The sequence below is a fragment of the Zeugodacus cucurbitae genome, chromosome 5 (genome assembly GCF_028554725.1).
Source record: "Zeugodacus cucurbitae isolate PBARC_wt_2022May chromosome 5, idZeuCucr1.2, whole genome shotgun sequence".
Classification (NCBI taxonomy): Eukaryota; Metazoa; Arthropoda; class Insecta; order Diptera; family Tephritidae; genus Zeugodacus; species Zeugodacus cucurbitae.
Genome location: NC_071670.1, coordinates 33,692,035 through 33,708,971, shown reverse-complemented (window position 1 = coordinate 33,708,971; position 16,937 = coordinate 33,692,035).

Below are 16,937 nucleotides of genomic sequence, written 5' to 3'. Positions count from 1 at the left end.
ATTACCACCTTGGTCTCTACATGAGGATGCTCCGGTCTTGAAACCTTCGTTAAGTCGCTTCATTTTTTCATAAAATTTTCGAGCATTCCCTCTGTCTGCCAGCTTCTCAAGCTCTTCGTACTCACGCATTTCGGCCTCTTTCTTTTTTTGTCTGCAGATGCGTCTCGCTTCCCTCTTCAGCTCTCGGTATCTATCCCATCCCGCACGTGTTGTGGTCGTTTGCAACGTTGCGAGGTAGGCAGTCTGTTTTCTCTCCGCTGCGAGACGGCACTCCTCATCGTACCAGCTTGTTTTTTGTCGTTGCCGAAAACCAATTGTTTCGGCTGCAGCGGTACGCAGTGAGTTTGAGATGCCGTTCCACAGTTCCCTTATACCGAGATGCTGATGAGTGCTCTCAGAGAGCAGGAGTGCAAGTCGAGTAGAGTATTTCGTGGCTGTCTGTTGCGATTGCAGCTTTTCGACGTCGAACCTTCCTTGTGTTTGTTGACGGGCATTCTTTGCTGCACAGAGGCGGGTGCGTATCTTCGCTGCGACCAGATAATGGTCCGAGTCTATATTTGGTCCTCGGAGCGTACGCACGTCTAAAACACAGGAGACATGTCTTCCGTCTATCACAACGTGATCGATTTGGTTCCGCGTGTTTCGATCAGGAGACAGCCAAGTAGCTTGATGTATTTTCTTATGCTGGAATCTGGTACTGCAGACGACCATATTTCGGGCCCCAGCGAAGTCGATCAGCCTCAGGCCGTTTGGCGATGTTTCGTCATGGAGGCTGAATTTTCCGACTGTTGTGCCAAAGACACCTTTTTTACCCACCCTGGCGTTAAAATCGCCAAGCACGACTCTTACATCGTGGCGGGATTATGCGTCTTTAGCAACTTCAAATACAGTGCCAGTTTGGGTTATTCCAACAGACTCCGCAGAATATATGTTCTTAATCACACCATCAATCCCATCATCCACATCCACACAAATTAGCTTCCATAACTCGAAGTCTCTCTAACTCGAAGTTTTTTTGTGGCATCGGGTTTTTCGAGTTAGGGAAGTTCAACTGTATATTCATTTTCAATATCAGAATCTCTTTATCAGCACAAAGTTTTTAGCAAAAACACGCCTTTACGAAATCAACCCGTGTACTGCATATATTGCTTATAAATGATTTTAATTGATGTCAAACTAAAGCTAATAAAACTCTTAACTTCAAAATATTATCCTGCATAAATATTTTTAATCGGGATAATGGGATAATGGGTATCGAAAGATCGAAAACTTTACGAAACCGCCAAGTTTGAACAAAACACAAAATCGCTGTATGAAAAATGAAATAAATAAAATTAAATTGCAAACATCTGGCGGCTAAATAGAAAGTTTCAAAGTACAAATTCCCGTCTCTCTCGCTATCTCTGCAGCCAGATCTGGCTGTTACGCATAGTATGTGTGGCGTGTGCAAAAATATGTGAATTTTGTCAAAATAGAAATAACTTTCAAAAGCAAGAGGCATTCGAAACTTTTGCCCAATAATTCCTACTGCTGCTAACCCTGCGACTTCTTGGCCAACTTTGAACTAAATAAATGCATTTTGACTACATAGTTGACTGGCCAAATGCCAATTGTTTGCGTGTCTAAAATGTGAAATTAATATTTGAAGTTTATTGAAAAGGCATTCATGCATATTTCAAGGCAAACTCGAACGCTCATGCGGCCCGCTCGCAGTATTACTTCTCTTCGCACTGCGGGTGGTTCCCCGAATAATCGACGAAAATTTTTATCCTGTGGCAACGCAGTACAATTTTGCATGGTGCCAGCTTGAGGAATGGCAAAAAGTTTTCGCACATAAAAGTCTCAAAGGCCATTAGCAGCCATATTGAAGGTCTGTTCGAGGTTGTACCCTAAACAAATTAAGTATACACAAACTAAAATGCTGCCTGAGTTTTTGCTAACAAATATTTGTAACTGCAACTCCTTATTTTACGGTGCAAAATATTTGCTTCTATTGTAAGTCGTAATGTTTCATTCAAACACTCGTTTTTTATTTGATTTATAATCGTGCTAATCGCATTCAGATTTCAGAGAAAATATGAAAAATTATTAGTGCGAGTTGCCCTAGAAGCTGGTGATGCAATACGTGCTGAGCTGAGTTTAGGGGCTGGAAGCGTGTGGCTTCGTATGCTGTCAATGTTTTCCCTGAGTGGAGATCATACAAGTTCTTTTTGCTATGGAAGATTAAAATTATTTTTGTGGGTTGAGAAATTCGTGAGCATTCTTTTGGTAAACATTATTTGTAGCTGAATATACAAATTATTACAAATGATTCATTATATTAAAACATTTGCGATGGAAGTACTTTAAATTATGATATATTTGATTACTCTTTAACATTTATACCAACTGTTTGTGAATCATTAGACTTCGGAGAATGACAAAGATTGCCGGATATATAAAGATCAATGCTTTACTCATGCGAAGATATTATCTTTGAGGGGTTATTGCCTTTATATAAAATAATTTTACTAACAATTTCTGAAGCGAAACATATTTATAGCCTCAGTGTTCTATCCATCATTTCTCAGTTTAAATTCAAAATAATTTAATTTCCAGATCCATCGCAAATGAATGATTTCTTAACAACGCATAAAGTACAACTTCCAATTTATTAATGACTCCGTGCAGTACCTATATATACATTTTAGAAGAATTCAATACAGAACTGCTTAATTAGATACTATTAATTATATACACCGTTTTAACGGTATCTATCCTTACGGTGTTATATTAATTTCTCTGCCATGAAGCTGTTAATTAAAGCTGCAATTTGTTTGTAATTGGCAATTTCAAAGCGATCATCCGTTATTAGGCAAAGGTGTGACCATCCAATATACAAAAAGCTACAACCTTTCCCCTCCATATGCTCATACTAGTTCAAATTACATTTACCCTACCTTTTTCACCTTCTAATTGTTTTCGCTATGTTGCTAAACTGTCAGCTGCCAGTTTGCTTTGACACTTCTGTTTACTCAGCAATAGCAACACAAAAATTTTTTTTATTTATTTCTTTTTTAAGTGTGCTGTGTAACTAGCATTGATTCGATAAATAATACATTTTAAATCATTTTGATTACATTTTAATTCAATGTATTAAATATATAATATATGTGCCAGCTGCCGAAAATTAAGTATTATTAAATAATCAATTGAGCGCAATTTAAAAGCGATAAGATGAAGGTAGCACCAAATGTGGAATTGGAAGACTTATGGTTCGTAAACATATGGTGCCTTTAATACGAGATTACCCTAATATAAAAAGGATCTTCAATACGTTTGCTGTTGGCCATAATACATTTATGTATTCGAAAACATTGCCAGATCTTTAAATTTTTAAAACTTACTGTGATTGCGAATATAAATTGCCGATATCTAAAAAAAGTGTGAAAGCCATATCTTTCGAAAGAAAAAAGGAAAGATAGATGGCGTGAAATGCTGAAAAATATAAAAGCGTTCAAAAAGTCTATCGGAAGGTATGGGACTAATTGTAGGTTTTAAGACTGCCGGAAGGTGCCAAAACAATAAAAGTGTTATCGACTTGGTAACTTACGTCTACGATATGCTCAATTTATAAATAAAGAGGACTTTATTCAGTGTGTCGTAAGATATTACGTTCATTGCGTACCATCGTTAACGTTAGATTAAATAAATAATTGATAATAGAAGAGTCGGACGGTTCACTATGCAAATAGATCGTATGATTATAAAACTGCATTGCTATGCTCATAAAACTGTACTTATAAAGTGATTACTTGTATACGTACTCATATGATACGCGAAAAAGGCTTGTGCAAGCCTCTGAAGTAGATTCATTTATTTGATTTCTTAAATGTTTCGTTGTAGTTAAAAACTAAAAAATTAAAAACTAATTACTTACAAACTAATAAAGTATTTTAAATGAATTTTCTATTATGTGTATGTTTGTGTATAAAGACGTAGGAGCAGTGTCGTCGATAAGTTATAACTGCAACCAATCAAAATCTTTTTAATCCAATTCCCGCCATAAAGAAAGAGTAAAATACATATATATAATCAAATAAAATATGATTTCAATTCATTGTAGTTGCACGATTGTATGAAAGCTAGTGCTTCTTATGTGAAATGTTTATGAAATTATTTCTGTACTTTGTATGCAAACAATATGCAAATCCCTTTGCAAAGTTTTCGAGCGGAAGAAAATCATATAAAATGAAATATAATGCAACACAATACATTTTTACACTCACAAAGGGCACGAAAAGGGGAAATGCTTGCATAAAGCAAATGCTGATTATGCTGATTATACAAACCTCCATATACATATATATGTATGTACTTGTATGTGGTTGCGCCATATATTCACTGATAGATGACGGATAAGCGGGATACATGTTGGTAGTGTTTGCGCAACTTATGACTCTGCAGGAAAAGCGTAAGTTGTTTAGGCAAATTTCAAAATCGGACCTGGAATAATTATGCCTCATTTGTATCGGTTGGTTTTAAGTGCTACGAGACTTCCAAAATGTAGCGGTTTAATACTTCTTCTATGAAATTTCGATTTTCGGTCTACGTATCGACCAAGATTCATATTTGAATAAATATTGTCGTTCCAACTTCCTGTTTGATAAAATATATTTCCCGAATCCTGCAGGGATCAACAAAACATATACATAAAGTTGGTTGTCACAGCTGCATTAAGGGGCATCTGCTCGCTTGTGGCAGCTGTGAATTTACAATTTAGTGCAATGTAGCTTCACGCTGTGATGGCAACGGAAACGAAAAGTAAGGAAATGGAAACTGACATTCGTACATATACACACATTCATACTTCTGCCAGCCATTTCGCGCACATAATTTCGTTTATCCCTCATTTGTCGCGACGTGAGTAAAGTGTTTGTTGTTTACTGCAGAAGGGTGGCGTGTGAGATGTTCTTTGCTATTTTCTTTCTTCTCGCTATAGTTGTAAAACTTTATACAATTGCAATAAATTGCATTTGCACAAACTATCCCATACAGACAACTACCATATAAATATATATACTTTTCAGCATATAAACCCCTTTTTTATTTAATTTTCCCTGCTTACTTTGTGTTCTGACTTGTTGCGCGCGTTAGACAATTTAACAAGTTGCAGCTCAGATAAGCAAACCAACTCACTGCTGAGTGGAATAATGTGAAAGTTGCGCCTGTGTTTATGCAATGGCAATTTGTAAATTCTATGACAGCATGTCAGTCATGTGACACTGACACATATGCAGGCATATAAGTAAATTTGTATGTATATTTTGTATGAGCAACCACATCTGCAGGGAAAGCACGCTTGTCAACAACGGCGATAAAAACAAATACAAACGTAATAAAAATACGAAATGACATTGGAAGATGCGTCGAAATGTGCGCGCACAGATATACATATATATAAGAAACAGCATGCATCGGAAGCGTGAGCAGAAGGTTACAATCCTGTTGAAGTTTTGAGTGGCAGCGGGCATCATCTTGTTGTTGTTGCTCAACTAAAAAGCGCGCAAAATAAAAGCAAAAATAATCAAACTCAACAGTTGCGCAATTTTAAGCGAAAAGTTTTTGAATGACACGAATTATTGGGATTGCCAGTAAACTGGAGTGCTGCACATACATGTTATTTTACATTTATTTCATATGAAATTTCCATGTGAAGGCTTACAGCTATGCAAAACAGTTTTATTTTATATAGATATAACATTTGAATTCCGCTGTTTGTCGAAATTACATTTTTTTATTATTTATTTTATATTTTTGTTTGGAGAATCGCTTGAAGCGCTAAGCTTATTCCGCGAAGTTTATGATATAAAAATTATATTTAAATTTAATGTTATTATTTGAACGAATTGTCCATATCAAGAGAGTAGTACAGTACTTTAAGCATTTATTTACATTGCCTACCAAATGGAAAATTTTGACAATTCAACACCATCTGCAGGAGAGAATATTATTATGACCGACGTGTCGTATACGTAACATGTTCGAAATTCAGGCCAGTAAACGTTGAATGATATTATATTGATCTTGTAAATAGTTGATTTTTTCATTGTTCGTCTCTTCCCGCAATTCATCACTCGCCGTAAGACTTTGAACCATTTAACAACTGCTTTAACCTTTGCTAAAACGGTTTATAATTGTTGGATTTTGCTCAGTGACCCCTAGGAAACTCTGCATTTGTGTATCGGAAAATTTTTTACAGGCATTTGTATATTTAAAGCAAGTTTCCATGGGAATAAATTCAATAAAAACGTCGATCGAAATTAAGCGATGTATCACATTAAAGAAACATCGATGCACATCGGTCATCACTAATATAAATATTATTGAGATTGAGTCACTGCTATGTACTTCATCAGGATTGACATCAAGAAATATTTTGAGAAGTCTTGTATTTCCCAAATGTTCATTTATATATACCATATTCATTTTATAAGATGATGTTCAGAAAGGAATCTAGGAAATTATTTAAAATATATAGCTTCTTTCATAATTATAATTTATTATTTAGTGTTTTTATATGGTTATAATGAAATCGCTAGAGTTTCTTGAGCTTAATAATGTAATATTGCGAAGGTCCTGGATTAATAAATCAATCATGGTAATGAAATTTCACAGCTTCTCATATGAGTAAGAGGTATATAGCACAAGATAATGAGAGACGAGAGACGAGAGATTAAGCCTATTTGATGGTTTTGTTTTAATGTAGTCGATTTGATGATATGTAATACCTGAGACAGACATGTAGTACCTATTGTAGTTTGCTTCAGAAACCATATGTGTATCACCAGTGTTCCGAATTTTGTTTGAAAGCAAATGGTGTTCCGTACTACAATAGAGTTTTGAAATTTTGTGGCGTTGTGAAATGTACTACAATGGATTGCATTGAACACACCGAAAGCTTTAAGCACTTCTGCCACAATCTTATGTTTTCTGACATTTTGACATACAGAAAATAAATTAAATTCAAAATAAATTGAATTCAAAAAACAAAATTTGAAAAAATGATGAGAAAAATATGTAATATGTTTGCAATAATATGTAATAAATATAATGAATAATAATATTTTAAGATTGCTTTAATTTATAACTAAGTATATATGTATATTTTGCTTGAATTTATTTGTATCAGCTGTCGGATGTAAACATAGTACAATGCTACATGTGCTATGCTGGTATATGGTTTCTTAAGCTTTTATTGTAGTATACATCGTAGTACAGAAACCATATGTCTGTCTTAGGAATAACGCAACAGTCATTAAAGGGTGATTAAAAAAGCTGCTGACAAAAAGTAAAAGCTCGGTCAAGTAACTTCAAGCCTTGTAACTCGCTGTTTTACTAAAAAAGAGTGTTAGTATTGAAAAAATAAAGACCACATATTGTCATATTCGTTAATGAGCATATTTATTTAGTGTGAAAAATAGGTGTATGAAAATAATATTTATGTTTATTATTCTAATTTAGTGAACAAATTCTAGTGAAATAATTTATTGTTTGCCAAAACAGAAAAACTATAATGCAAGAAATTTTAAATTCCATTTTATGGCTCATATAAAAGTGGTATGGCAACCCTACCTCGAATAATTGACTAGTCCCACCAAAATCTAAACTATTGTTTAATAATAATTCTCTCCATTTATTGAAAACCTAAAATAATATATCGAGAATGAAGGAATACATGTTCGGCGGAGCTTCTCTACAAAAAAATCGAGTTTCTTGTATTATTTCTTCGAAATTTTCTCCAGATTCAAAAAAGTACATCTAGTTATAAAATAATCCATTCTTCATGAAACAAAAAAAAATCCCTTAAAATGTTAGCGGTGTTGTCGTATAGAGTAGATAACAATAAAAGCAATAATAGAGGCTCATGATTATTACATTGAATATATGTTAAACCTCAATAGACGTCTTTTCGAAAAAATATCACAAATATGCTTAATTGGTCACATAATCCTAGTTTTCCCGTATACATTTTGTCAATGTCTTTGCGTTCCAAACTTATTCACAAAATGATTTCTCACTTTTTAGCTCCAAAAGTGGTTGAGAGAAAATTTGCTTTTGCTGAGGTGTTGTCAAAATTCGTCAAAATAGATTATATAGAATAGATTTTAATATAAATGAGTTGAATACTAGCTCAAGTGAACAGGTATAAACTTAAGGGCTTATATGAAAGAGTCCCTGAACTTATATGGCAAAAAACATATGTGTATGTGTGTTTATTAGGTCGTGATATTTAAAAGCATTTATCAAAGTCAACGAAATTGCTGCAAAACGAAAAACACTTCAACGCACACACACTTATGCGCAATAAAATTAGACTGAAAAGGAATTAATTTTCGGGCAGCATGTCTGGCAGCACGGATGGCAGCAACTCAGCATCGGGGAGTGTCGCTTATTATTCGTTAAGAACACTCTCCCGAAAAGTTCAAAGGACAAAGTAAAATCATGGTAAGTTGTGTGTGTGCGTGTGTGTAAGTCTTTGTCGGTGTACGTGTGGGGACACTTTAATGCACATCAGCCACTGAGATTACGAGCTACGAAAATTATGGTGTGCCTGGGCTGTGTTGCTGCATTTTATGGTGGAAATTAGGACAAGCGCTGATTTATGCTTCCGTCAGCTGCGCCATGTGAGCGCGTCAGCTGAATATGAGGGATCGGAAATTTTTGAGTGCGCTAAAGTAGCAAGCAAAAGGGAAATTCATTCAAGGAAGTGGTAGAGTTACTTTGAAAAAAAAAAATTCGACTCATAGTTTTTTGTTTTTGTAATCAATTGCTTCGAAAAGTGCAAACCATACGTTGTAATTCATAACAAACCCACACAATTGTTATTATTTTCTTTTAATTTTCACATTTTATTTCCCTATATGTTGGTTTGCTCCTTTCGATAAAAATTTTTTGTAAAACATATGTTTTTGGTATTTTATAAATGGATAAAATGTCTGTTGTTTCATTAACATCATTGATAATATTTTTTGTGAACCAAATTAAGCGTTAATGGAAGCAACTCTGTGTAATATGGTTTGCTTAATATCGTACAGTCCATTTGATCACAAAAAATAAAAAGATAAAAAAATTCACAAAATCATTTTGGTCGAGCATACAACGAAGTTGATCGAGATACACTCTAAACATATACTATATATATGGAACGTGTTGAACATATAGTTCATGACTATATGGGTATATATGGGTGAAAGTTTTGTGAAAGGAGAGAGCAGCATGATATATAATGGAATGGATGAGGAGGGGAATCCCTCACAACGCAATGAAATCGATTGCAAAACTGCATGAATTCGGCTTTGAAATTTTTCCGTTATTTACATTTATCCCTTGGATTTGAATACTCGCGGATTTATATTGAAGAAAAATACTAATTTTATTATTAAATTATAATTAAATAATTAATAGTTCGCTTTAATCGGTATAATTTGAGAAAAAGCTATGCAAACAATTCTATTCACGATTTTCCGCATCTTTTAATAATCGTATAATAACCACATTCAGCTTTCATATAATTACTTTACCCAAATATACTTCAAGTGCCATAAGTCTTTTAGAGGTTACATTAAGCACACACAATTTTTACTGAGGGTTAAAAAATCGTATCCCCATGTGCCTAGAAGTGTTACACACTACATTGGGAGACATTTTACATTTCACAAATGATTCGACATATTTTATTGTATAGTTTATTTCATTCCTTTGTGCATTTTATATATCTCTGGAATTAATTTTATTTATTAAAATCTATAACATTGGCATTTTATATTTTATTAAAAGAATCGTTTACATACCCTACAGATAGGCAGGAATATATAAGATTTTGCAAAATAATTATATTCCGTAAAGTGAGAGACGGAATTCGAAATGCAAAATGTAAATGTACTCGTACTATATAAAAGAAAGTTTAAAATTTCTCCGACAAAAGCGTGTCTACGAAAGATAGGGAAAAAATAAAGGAATATAAAATCCACTGGAACTTTGACGGAGGTGAAAAGTGGTATTTTATGACCATCTTATTTCAAAAATCATCGTTAAGTGGATTTATTTTTACGCATACGTGAGCCTTTTATTGTCATTTGCAATGCTTATAATTCACATTACCGTTATTCTTACTATCCTGCAGATTTACATCCGCTCATTTTATTCAAAAACGCTCATGGATAGTTTTCTAGCATTTTTCGCGCTTTTAATATGCAAATCATGCTGAGGCATAAGCACTACACATAATTAAGTATGAAAGTCTTTAAGTCACATTTTTAAACTATACCGAAAACGCATGTCAAATTCATATGTTTTCTTTAACAATTTGGCAGCTATCCCCCTTGGAAATTCATTGGTTTACTTTGACAGTTCGTATGACACCTACCTTGGAATACACACCTCCACTCAATTCTATGATATGGTTAATAAACCTGGTATCATAGGACTATTTATTCAATTATACAGTAGTGGTAATAAATCCATCTTAACACAACCTACCAATAACTTCCTAAGCAAAACAAACCTTATTTGTTTTATAAAAACAGACAACCCAACATAATTCAAAGTACTCAAGTTCAGACAACTGAAGTCCTATTGTCATAAGATGGCTTCGGCTAAGCAATCGAGAGTGCTTCTCCGCTTTTTTATACTCTCGCAACAAATGTTGCTAAAGAGAGTATTATAGTTTTGTTCACATAACGGTTGTTTGTAACACCCAAAACTAAACGAGTTAGATATAGGGTTATATATACCAAAGTGATCAGGGTGAAGAGTGGAGTTCAAATCCGAATGTCTGTCTGTCCGTCCGTCCGTCCGTCCGTGCAACGGATAACTTGAGTAAAAATTGAGATATCTTGATGAAACTTGGCACACTTATTTCTTGATACCATAGGAAGATTGCTTTCGAAAATGAGCAAAATCGGACCACTGCCACGCCCACAAAATGGCGAAAACCGAAAATAAATAAAGTGCCATAACTAAGCCATAAATAAAGCTATGGAAATAGAATTTGGTATGAAGGATCGCACTATGAAGGGGCATATTTGGATGTAATTTTTTTGGGGAAGTGGGCGTGGCCCCGCCCCCTAATCGGTTATATGTACATACATATCTCGCAAACCAATAAAGCTATATAAACCAAACTTTCTGCAGTCATTTTTTTTAGCCACTTCCTAATACAGTCCAAAAATGAAAGAAATCGGATCATAACCACGCCCACCTCCCATACAAAAGTTAGGTTGAAAATTACTAAAAGCCGGTTCACTCATTGGCGAAAAACGTCAGAAACATTAAATTTCACACAAGAAATGGCAGATGAAAGCTGCACTCAGATTTTTTTACAAAATGGAAAATGGGCGTGGCGTCGCCCACTTATGGGTCAAAAACGATATCTCAGGAACTACTCGACCGATTTCAATGAAACTTGGTTTGTAATAGTTTCCTTACATCCCAATGATATGTTGTGAAAATAGGCCAAATCGCTTCACAACCACGCCTACTTCTTATATACCAGAACTTTGAAGACAATCTGAATCCTTTACTTTACAATATATAAAGTACGCACTAGTGAAGATATAAGTGCAGAACTTTGCACAAATACTATGTTAATAGTGTGGTAGCCCCATTCTAAAAATCGCCGAACACGAGGACCTCGGTGCTTCTAACCTAATGGACTTTCAATGGACTTTATACAATATATATGACGAATATGTGGGTCAAATTGTGTGTTATATAATATAAATAAAGTTAAATAAATAAATTGCGAGAGAATAAAATGTTCGGTTACACCCGAACTTAGCCCTTCCTTACTTGTTATACAATAAGTACATACATATTTGTAGATTGTGAATGTGAATTTGTATACTTTTACGTCCAGCAGTTGGCAGCTGCGTTCTGTCATCTTCACAGGCACTGAATCCTTGAGGGGAGACAACCATTGAAAATATAGAAAACATTGCGCTGACCAGTGCTATTCTTGTCAGTGAAGGCAGAAGAGCAAATGCATTTACATAGTTTCATATGCTAGCTGTTTTTTATATCGGCCACCGAAACTGCAAACCACAGACCGAAAAGACGGTTGTGAGTGCATACCTAGAGCTGGCTCAATTACCTATCCTTTCAAATTGTCTGTTATTGCTTTCCTTTACGACATAACGGAAAAAGTAAGACACTTGACTGTTATTGCGGCGGATGTCATTGTGTTGTACTACTACTCAGCTACTCAGTGGAGAAGGTGACTTGCTTCTCGCAGAACTTTTCCCAACGTTTCTTTTCAGAGGTTCTCTTTGCTCGTCTGCGTGTTGCGGTTGAGTTGTTGCTATTCAAATTTTCCACAATTACCTATATCTATGCAGCAGTACTATTGTTGTTGTTGTTGCTTCTGGACTGAGAAGTGGCAATAATATTTTAGTTTACAAAGTTGGCTGAGCAGAATTTAATGTTTTTCCTTTATGTCATTGCAATATTTTATAGCTGTGAATTGTACAGTCGCTTTGGGGCTTTTCTTCGTGATGTTTACTTGAAGAAGTATTTCGGGTACTTCAGCTTTATTGTCATTTAAGTGTTACTAGCCTGTGGCTTTTGTGGTGATATGTTTTAGCAATTTCTATTAAATACAGTTTGAAATTGTTCTAAAAGATACAGCACAGATATTTAAAGTAATAAAGAATGGTCTAATTTGTAGTATTGTTATACTATTCATCGAATAATATTTAGTAATAAAAAGTGAAAGGTTGCTCCTTGTTGTCGGCATTTAAGTATAATATCTTACATTTCTTAAATAAGTTAAGTATTTTTTGACAGATCAAACCAGGTTAGAAAGCTTTTTGATATTTCTTCCCCATAGATCGAATTGAAACAAGTAGCTCCTTTGTGAAAGCAACATGAACTTTCTAAAGTATCTATGTAATATTTTGGAATCTATTGAGATGGAAATGAGATCTTCGCCTTCGGCTTTCTACAATTATATTAATGATAATTTGGTCAATATACAATTTGTATGCACTTACGCAGATGTCATATCACACGCCTGATTTCATCGAGGCCTCAACTTTAAGAGGCCCATTTTTGGCTGAGGGCTTCGTCAATAAGCATAATATGTGTCATTGGTCAGACAGCAATCCACACCTACTCCTTGAGTCACCATTGCATCCCGAAAAAATTACGGTTTGATGTAGTTTATGGGCCGGCGGCGCGTCATTGGGCCGTACTTCTTCCGTAATGATCAAGATCGGCACTTTACTGTGATGGGGAATCGTTACCGCTGAGTGATAACCGAATATTTTTGGCCCGAACTTGGACAATTTGTGGTTCCAACATGACGGCCGAGTCAATTGGTCGCCTCGGTCGTACGATTTGACGCCGTTAGACTATTTCCTGTGGGGCTACGTCAAGTCTATGGTCTATGTCAACAAGCCAGCGACGATTGATGAATTTCGTACGAATATCGAATGTGAAATTATAACAGTATCAGGCGATTTATACTTGAAAACTGTCAAAAATTGGGTTCAAAGTGTGGACTTTTGGAAGCGTGCCCATGGTGGCCATGCAAAAGAAATCGAGTTCAATTCATAATGGCATCGAATGTATTTTCACAGTTATATTGTGAATATGGCAATGCTAAATGCACTGTAATAGATATGTAAGTAGGTCTTTCTTTGCATTTGAATATATTTTCACGTACCTATATTATATAATATAAATTGTGTAATATATACTTGTAGACACTTTTTCCCTTAACTGAACTCTAAACAATATTTAAACTTAGGAAAATATTTATTTTTTTATTGCCTTTTCTTATATCTAAGGCCAGCCAAAATTTTCCTTTAAGCTTTTATGTATACCAATTATCATTAATATTATAAAAGTTCGAATGCTTTTCTGGTATTTGAACATCTTTCTTTAGTTATACTTACTAATTTTAAGGCTATTCACTGTTCTAGTTTCCAATATTAAATAAATTTTTATACTGAGCTATATTTTGCTTTTGTGCAGGCTTATCGAGAATTTATTTAAATTTATTATATTATTGTATTATAAATATAAACTTCATTTTGTAATAATGCAATAATATGTGTACACCATGACGTATGAGTAACATCCTTCACACCGATTGTTGATAACAATACAACTTCATACTTAAAGAAAATTTATAAGAAGCTGATGAACTCTTCCGACGCCTAAACAGCTAAAATTCTTGTTATTCAGATTCAACTGTTTTTTTTTTATAATCAATGATATTTTTATTTGTGCTATGAATCTGACAATATTTCTAGGCTACATATGGTAATTTTACCTTCTGCTACGATACCTATTATCACATGAAGTTCGTGAAATAGTCAACTCATGTTAGGAATGCTAATACACATTTTGTTGCTTATTTGTTAGTATACCGGACAATCTTTTTGTCTCATTTGTCATTTATGTGCTGGTGTACGTGGATGAGGGTAACTATGTATATCTTCATTAGTCATGTGACAACCAGCTAGAAAGGCATGTAATGAATGAATACATTTCTGCTGGTGAAAAAGGTCCACCGAGAGTAATATAAAAAGGGCTCCGACTCTGAGCAAATGTAGTTATGTAGCTATGTAGCTATATTGAATCACAAAAATGCCTCGCATGAACATAAGTCTGCACAACTAAATTTGTGCTAAATGTTTCTATTTATTCCAGCAATGTAGGCGAAATTTGCTTTCAAAACATTTTTTTTATTTTGCTTTTGAAAACATATTCTGGCTTCAGAATGCTTCGCATTGACAAATGTATTTCGAAATTTGTATTTATGTGCTGATTTGTGTGTTCTATTCACCCACGAATTAATGCGATTTGGTCACACAAATAATAAATTTTATTTGGATGTAAAATAGCTATTCTACATACATAAATAAAATGGTGACAATATTTAAATGAGCACAGATTTAAAGCCATAAATCTCCTTTGAACCGCAACAATTAATTCCAGGTACAAATTATAAATAGTAGTTTCAGTACATATATGCATGTATTTCGTTAATGGACACTAACAGTAATGGCCAACAGTTGTTCAAAGAATCGTATAATTTTTATAGGGAGATAGGGGATTAAATAAAACTTATTTTTATCTGTCGAAATTAACTTTAAAATCATTAGTTCTTTTATCATGTTGAGCTGATAAGAATACCCAGCTCGTAGACGTGGGAATTTTAATACTTCAGAAATCATGTTCATCGCATTTGAAAACTATGTAGTAGGTAGCAGTTGGAAGTATTGAAGCATAGTTAAGCTTTATGATATTTATAAGTAAATTGAAAAATATACTTAAAATTAGATAGCCCTTATCAATAGTTATTTATAGGTTATATCTTAAACGCGTTTGGAAAAACCTAACATGCATAACCTAGATCTCTGCGGTTATTAACATTACTTCGAGTAATGTATTTAGTTCGTCTGAAGAAACTTAACCTTCAAACTATACTCTTGTTAGTCGTGAGTTTTATGTAAACACTTAATTTCTGGTCTACGGTGGCTAGTCTATAGTTAAACATGATTTTAATCTAGGGTTACAATACACTTTTACTCCTTTACACTGAAAAAAAAAAAGAAATAACATTAGCCATTACGTTGTTTATCAAAGTACATATTTGGTAAATCTCACTCGCATTTTGGAATGGTTTATATCTACGTATATTTGCACTCTCTAGACTTATAGCGTTTTCTCTTCTCGATGAACATGCTGCCTTTTTATATGAGTCGCCTTTGTGAATAGCTTTTCATTGAGCTTCTTGCTCTATTTGACATAATTTTTATTAATCGAGTGCAATGCTGATGTATGCTATTAATGTCACATCCCCGATCCAACTACTGCTTCCCATGCACTTTAATTCCTTTACACTCTATTTCCTTTTGAGTGTTCATGTTTAATGTTGCTGCTTCGATTTTTATCCATTTCATTTTTGTTGCATGGCTGGCACAGCAGATGTGCCCTCGCTCAGAAATGTATTCTCATCCATATATACATACATAGTAAGTACTTAGCAAAGTGGGAGCATATTAGGTTACCCTCAATCATCATCTATGCAACCTATCCACATACTTGCGCACACCTTCTCTACTTCACCTAACACGTTTTTTCTATTCCGTGTGGCACTTGCCGTGTCATTCTTCAGATTCACTTTCTCGCTCCACTTCGAGGCACAATGAGCGTCACTGCACCCTCGCTCATGAGGCGTATGTTCAACTTTGTTCCTAATGTTTTCAATTTATATCTCATTCTATGAAGGCGGTGTTCAATTGGCCTTCATTTTTCTGCTGCTTTTTTTCTCATAATTCATCAAGTTTTCCCTTCAGACCCCATAATTTAAATTACCATATCTGCTATAAATTGATTATTCTTCGTCTTTGTAAAATATAGTTTGGAAACTACTTTTTGATTAAAAAGCAAAGTAAATAAAACTTCAGGAATTTAATGTTCTAGTATTTTATAAATTTCTACAGTTTTCCCGAACAAAGCTTTCATTCTTTCCTTAAAGAGAATATTTCATTCTTATGTACCTTATACAAATATTTATATATTCACAACACAAATGTATCATTCCACTATAACAGTATATCTTAAACAATTAGTAATTGAGAGCTGTAAAAATTACTTAATTTTATTAGGAAAAACTCTCGTCTAAATAAAATTGGCAATAACTGAGATTTGAAGAAAATTTATCAATAAAAGTGTTATTGAATTTTAGATATAATCTAGTTTCGACGAAAATCCAACGTTGGGCGGAAAGGAATATGACAATTATTCAAAACATAAGGCAGCCTCTGTTATAGATATTTATACAATCGCTCATTTCCGTTTGCAAAGTTATTCTTAAAAAAATAATTTTATTGCCCATACTATAAGGATTCTAAAAATATATTCGCACACAAGTCTTACTGAAA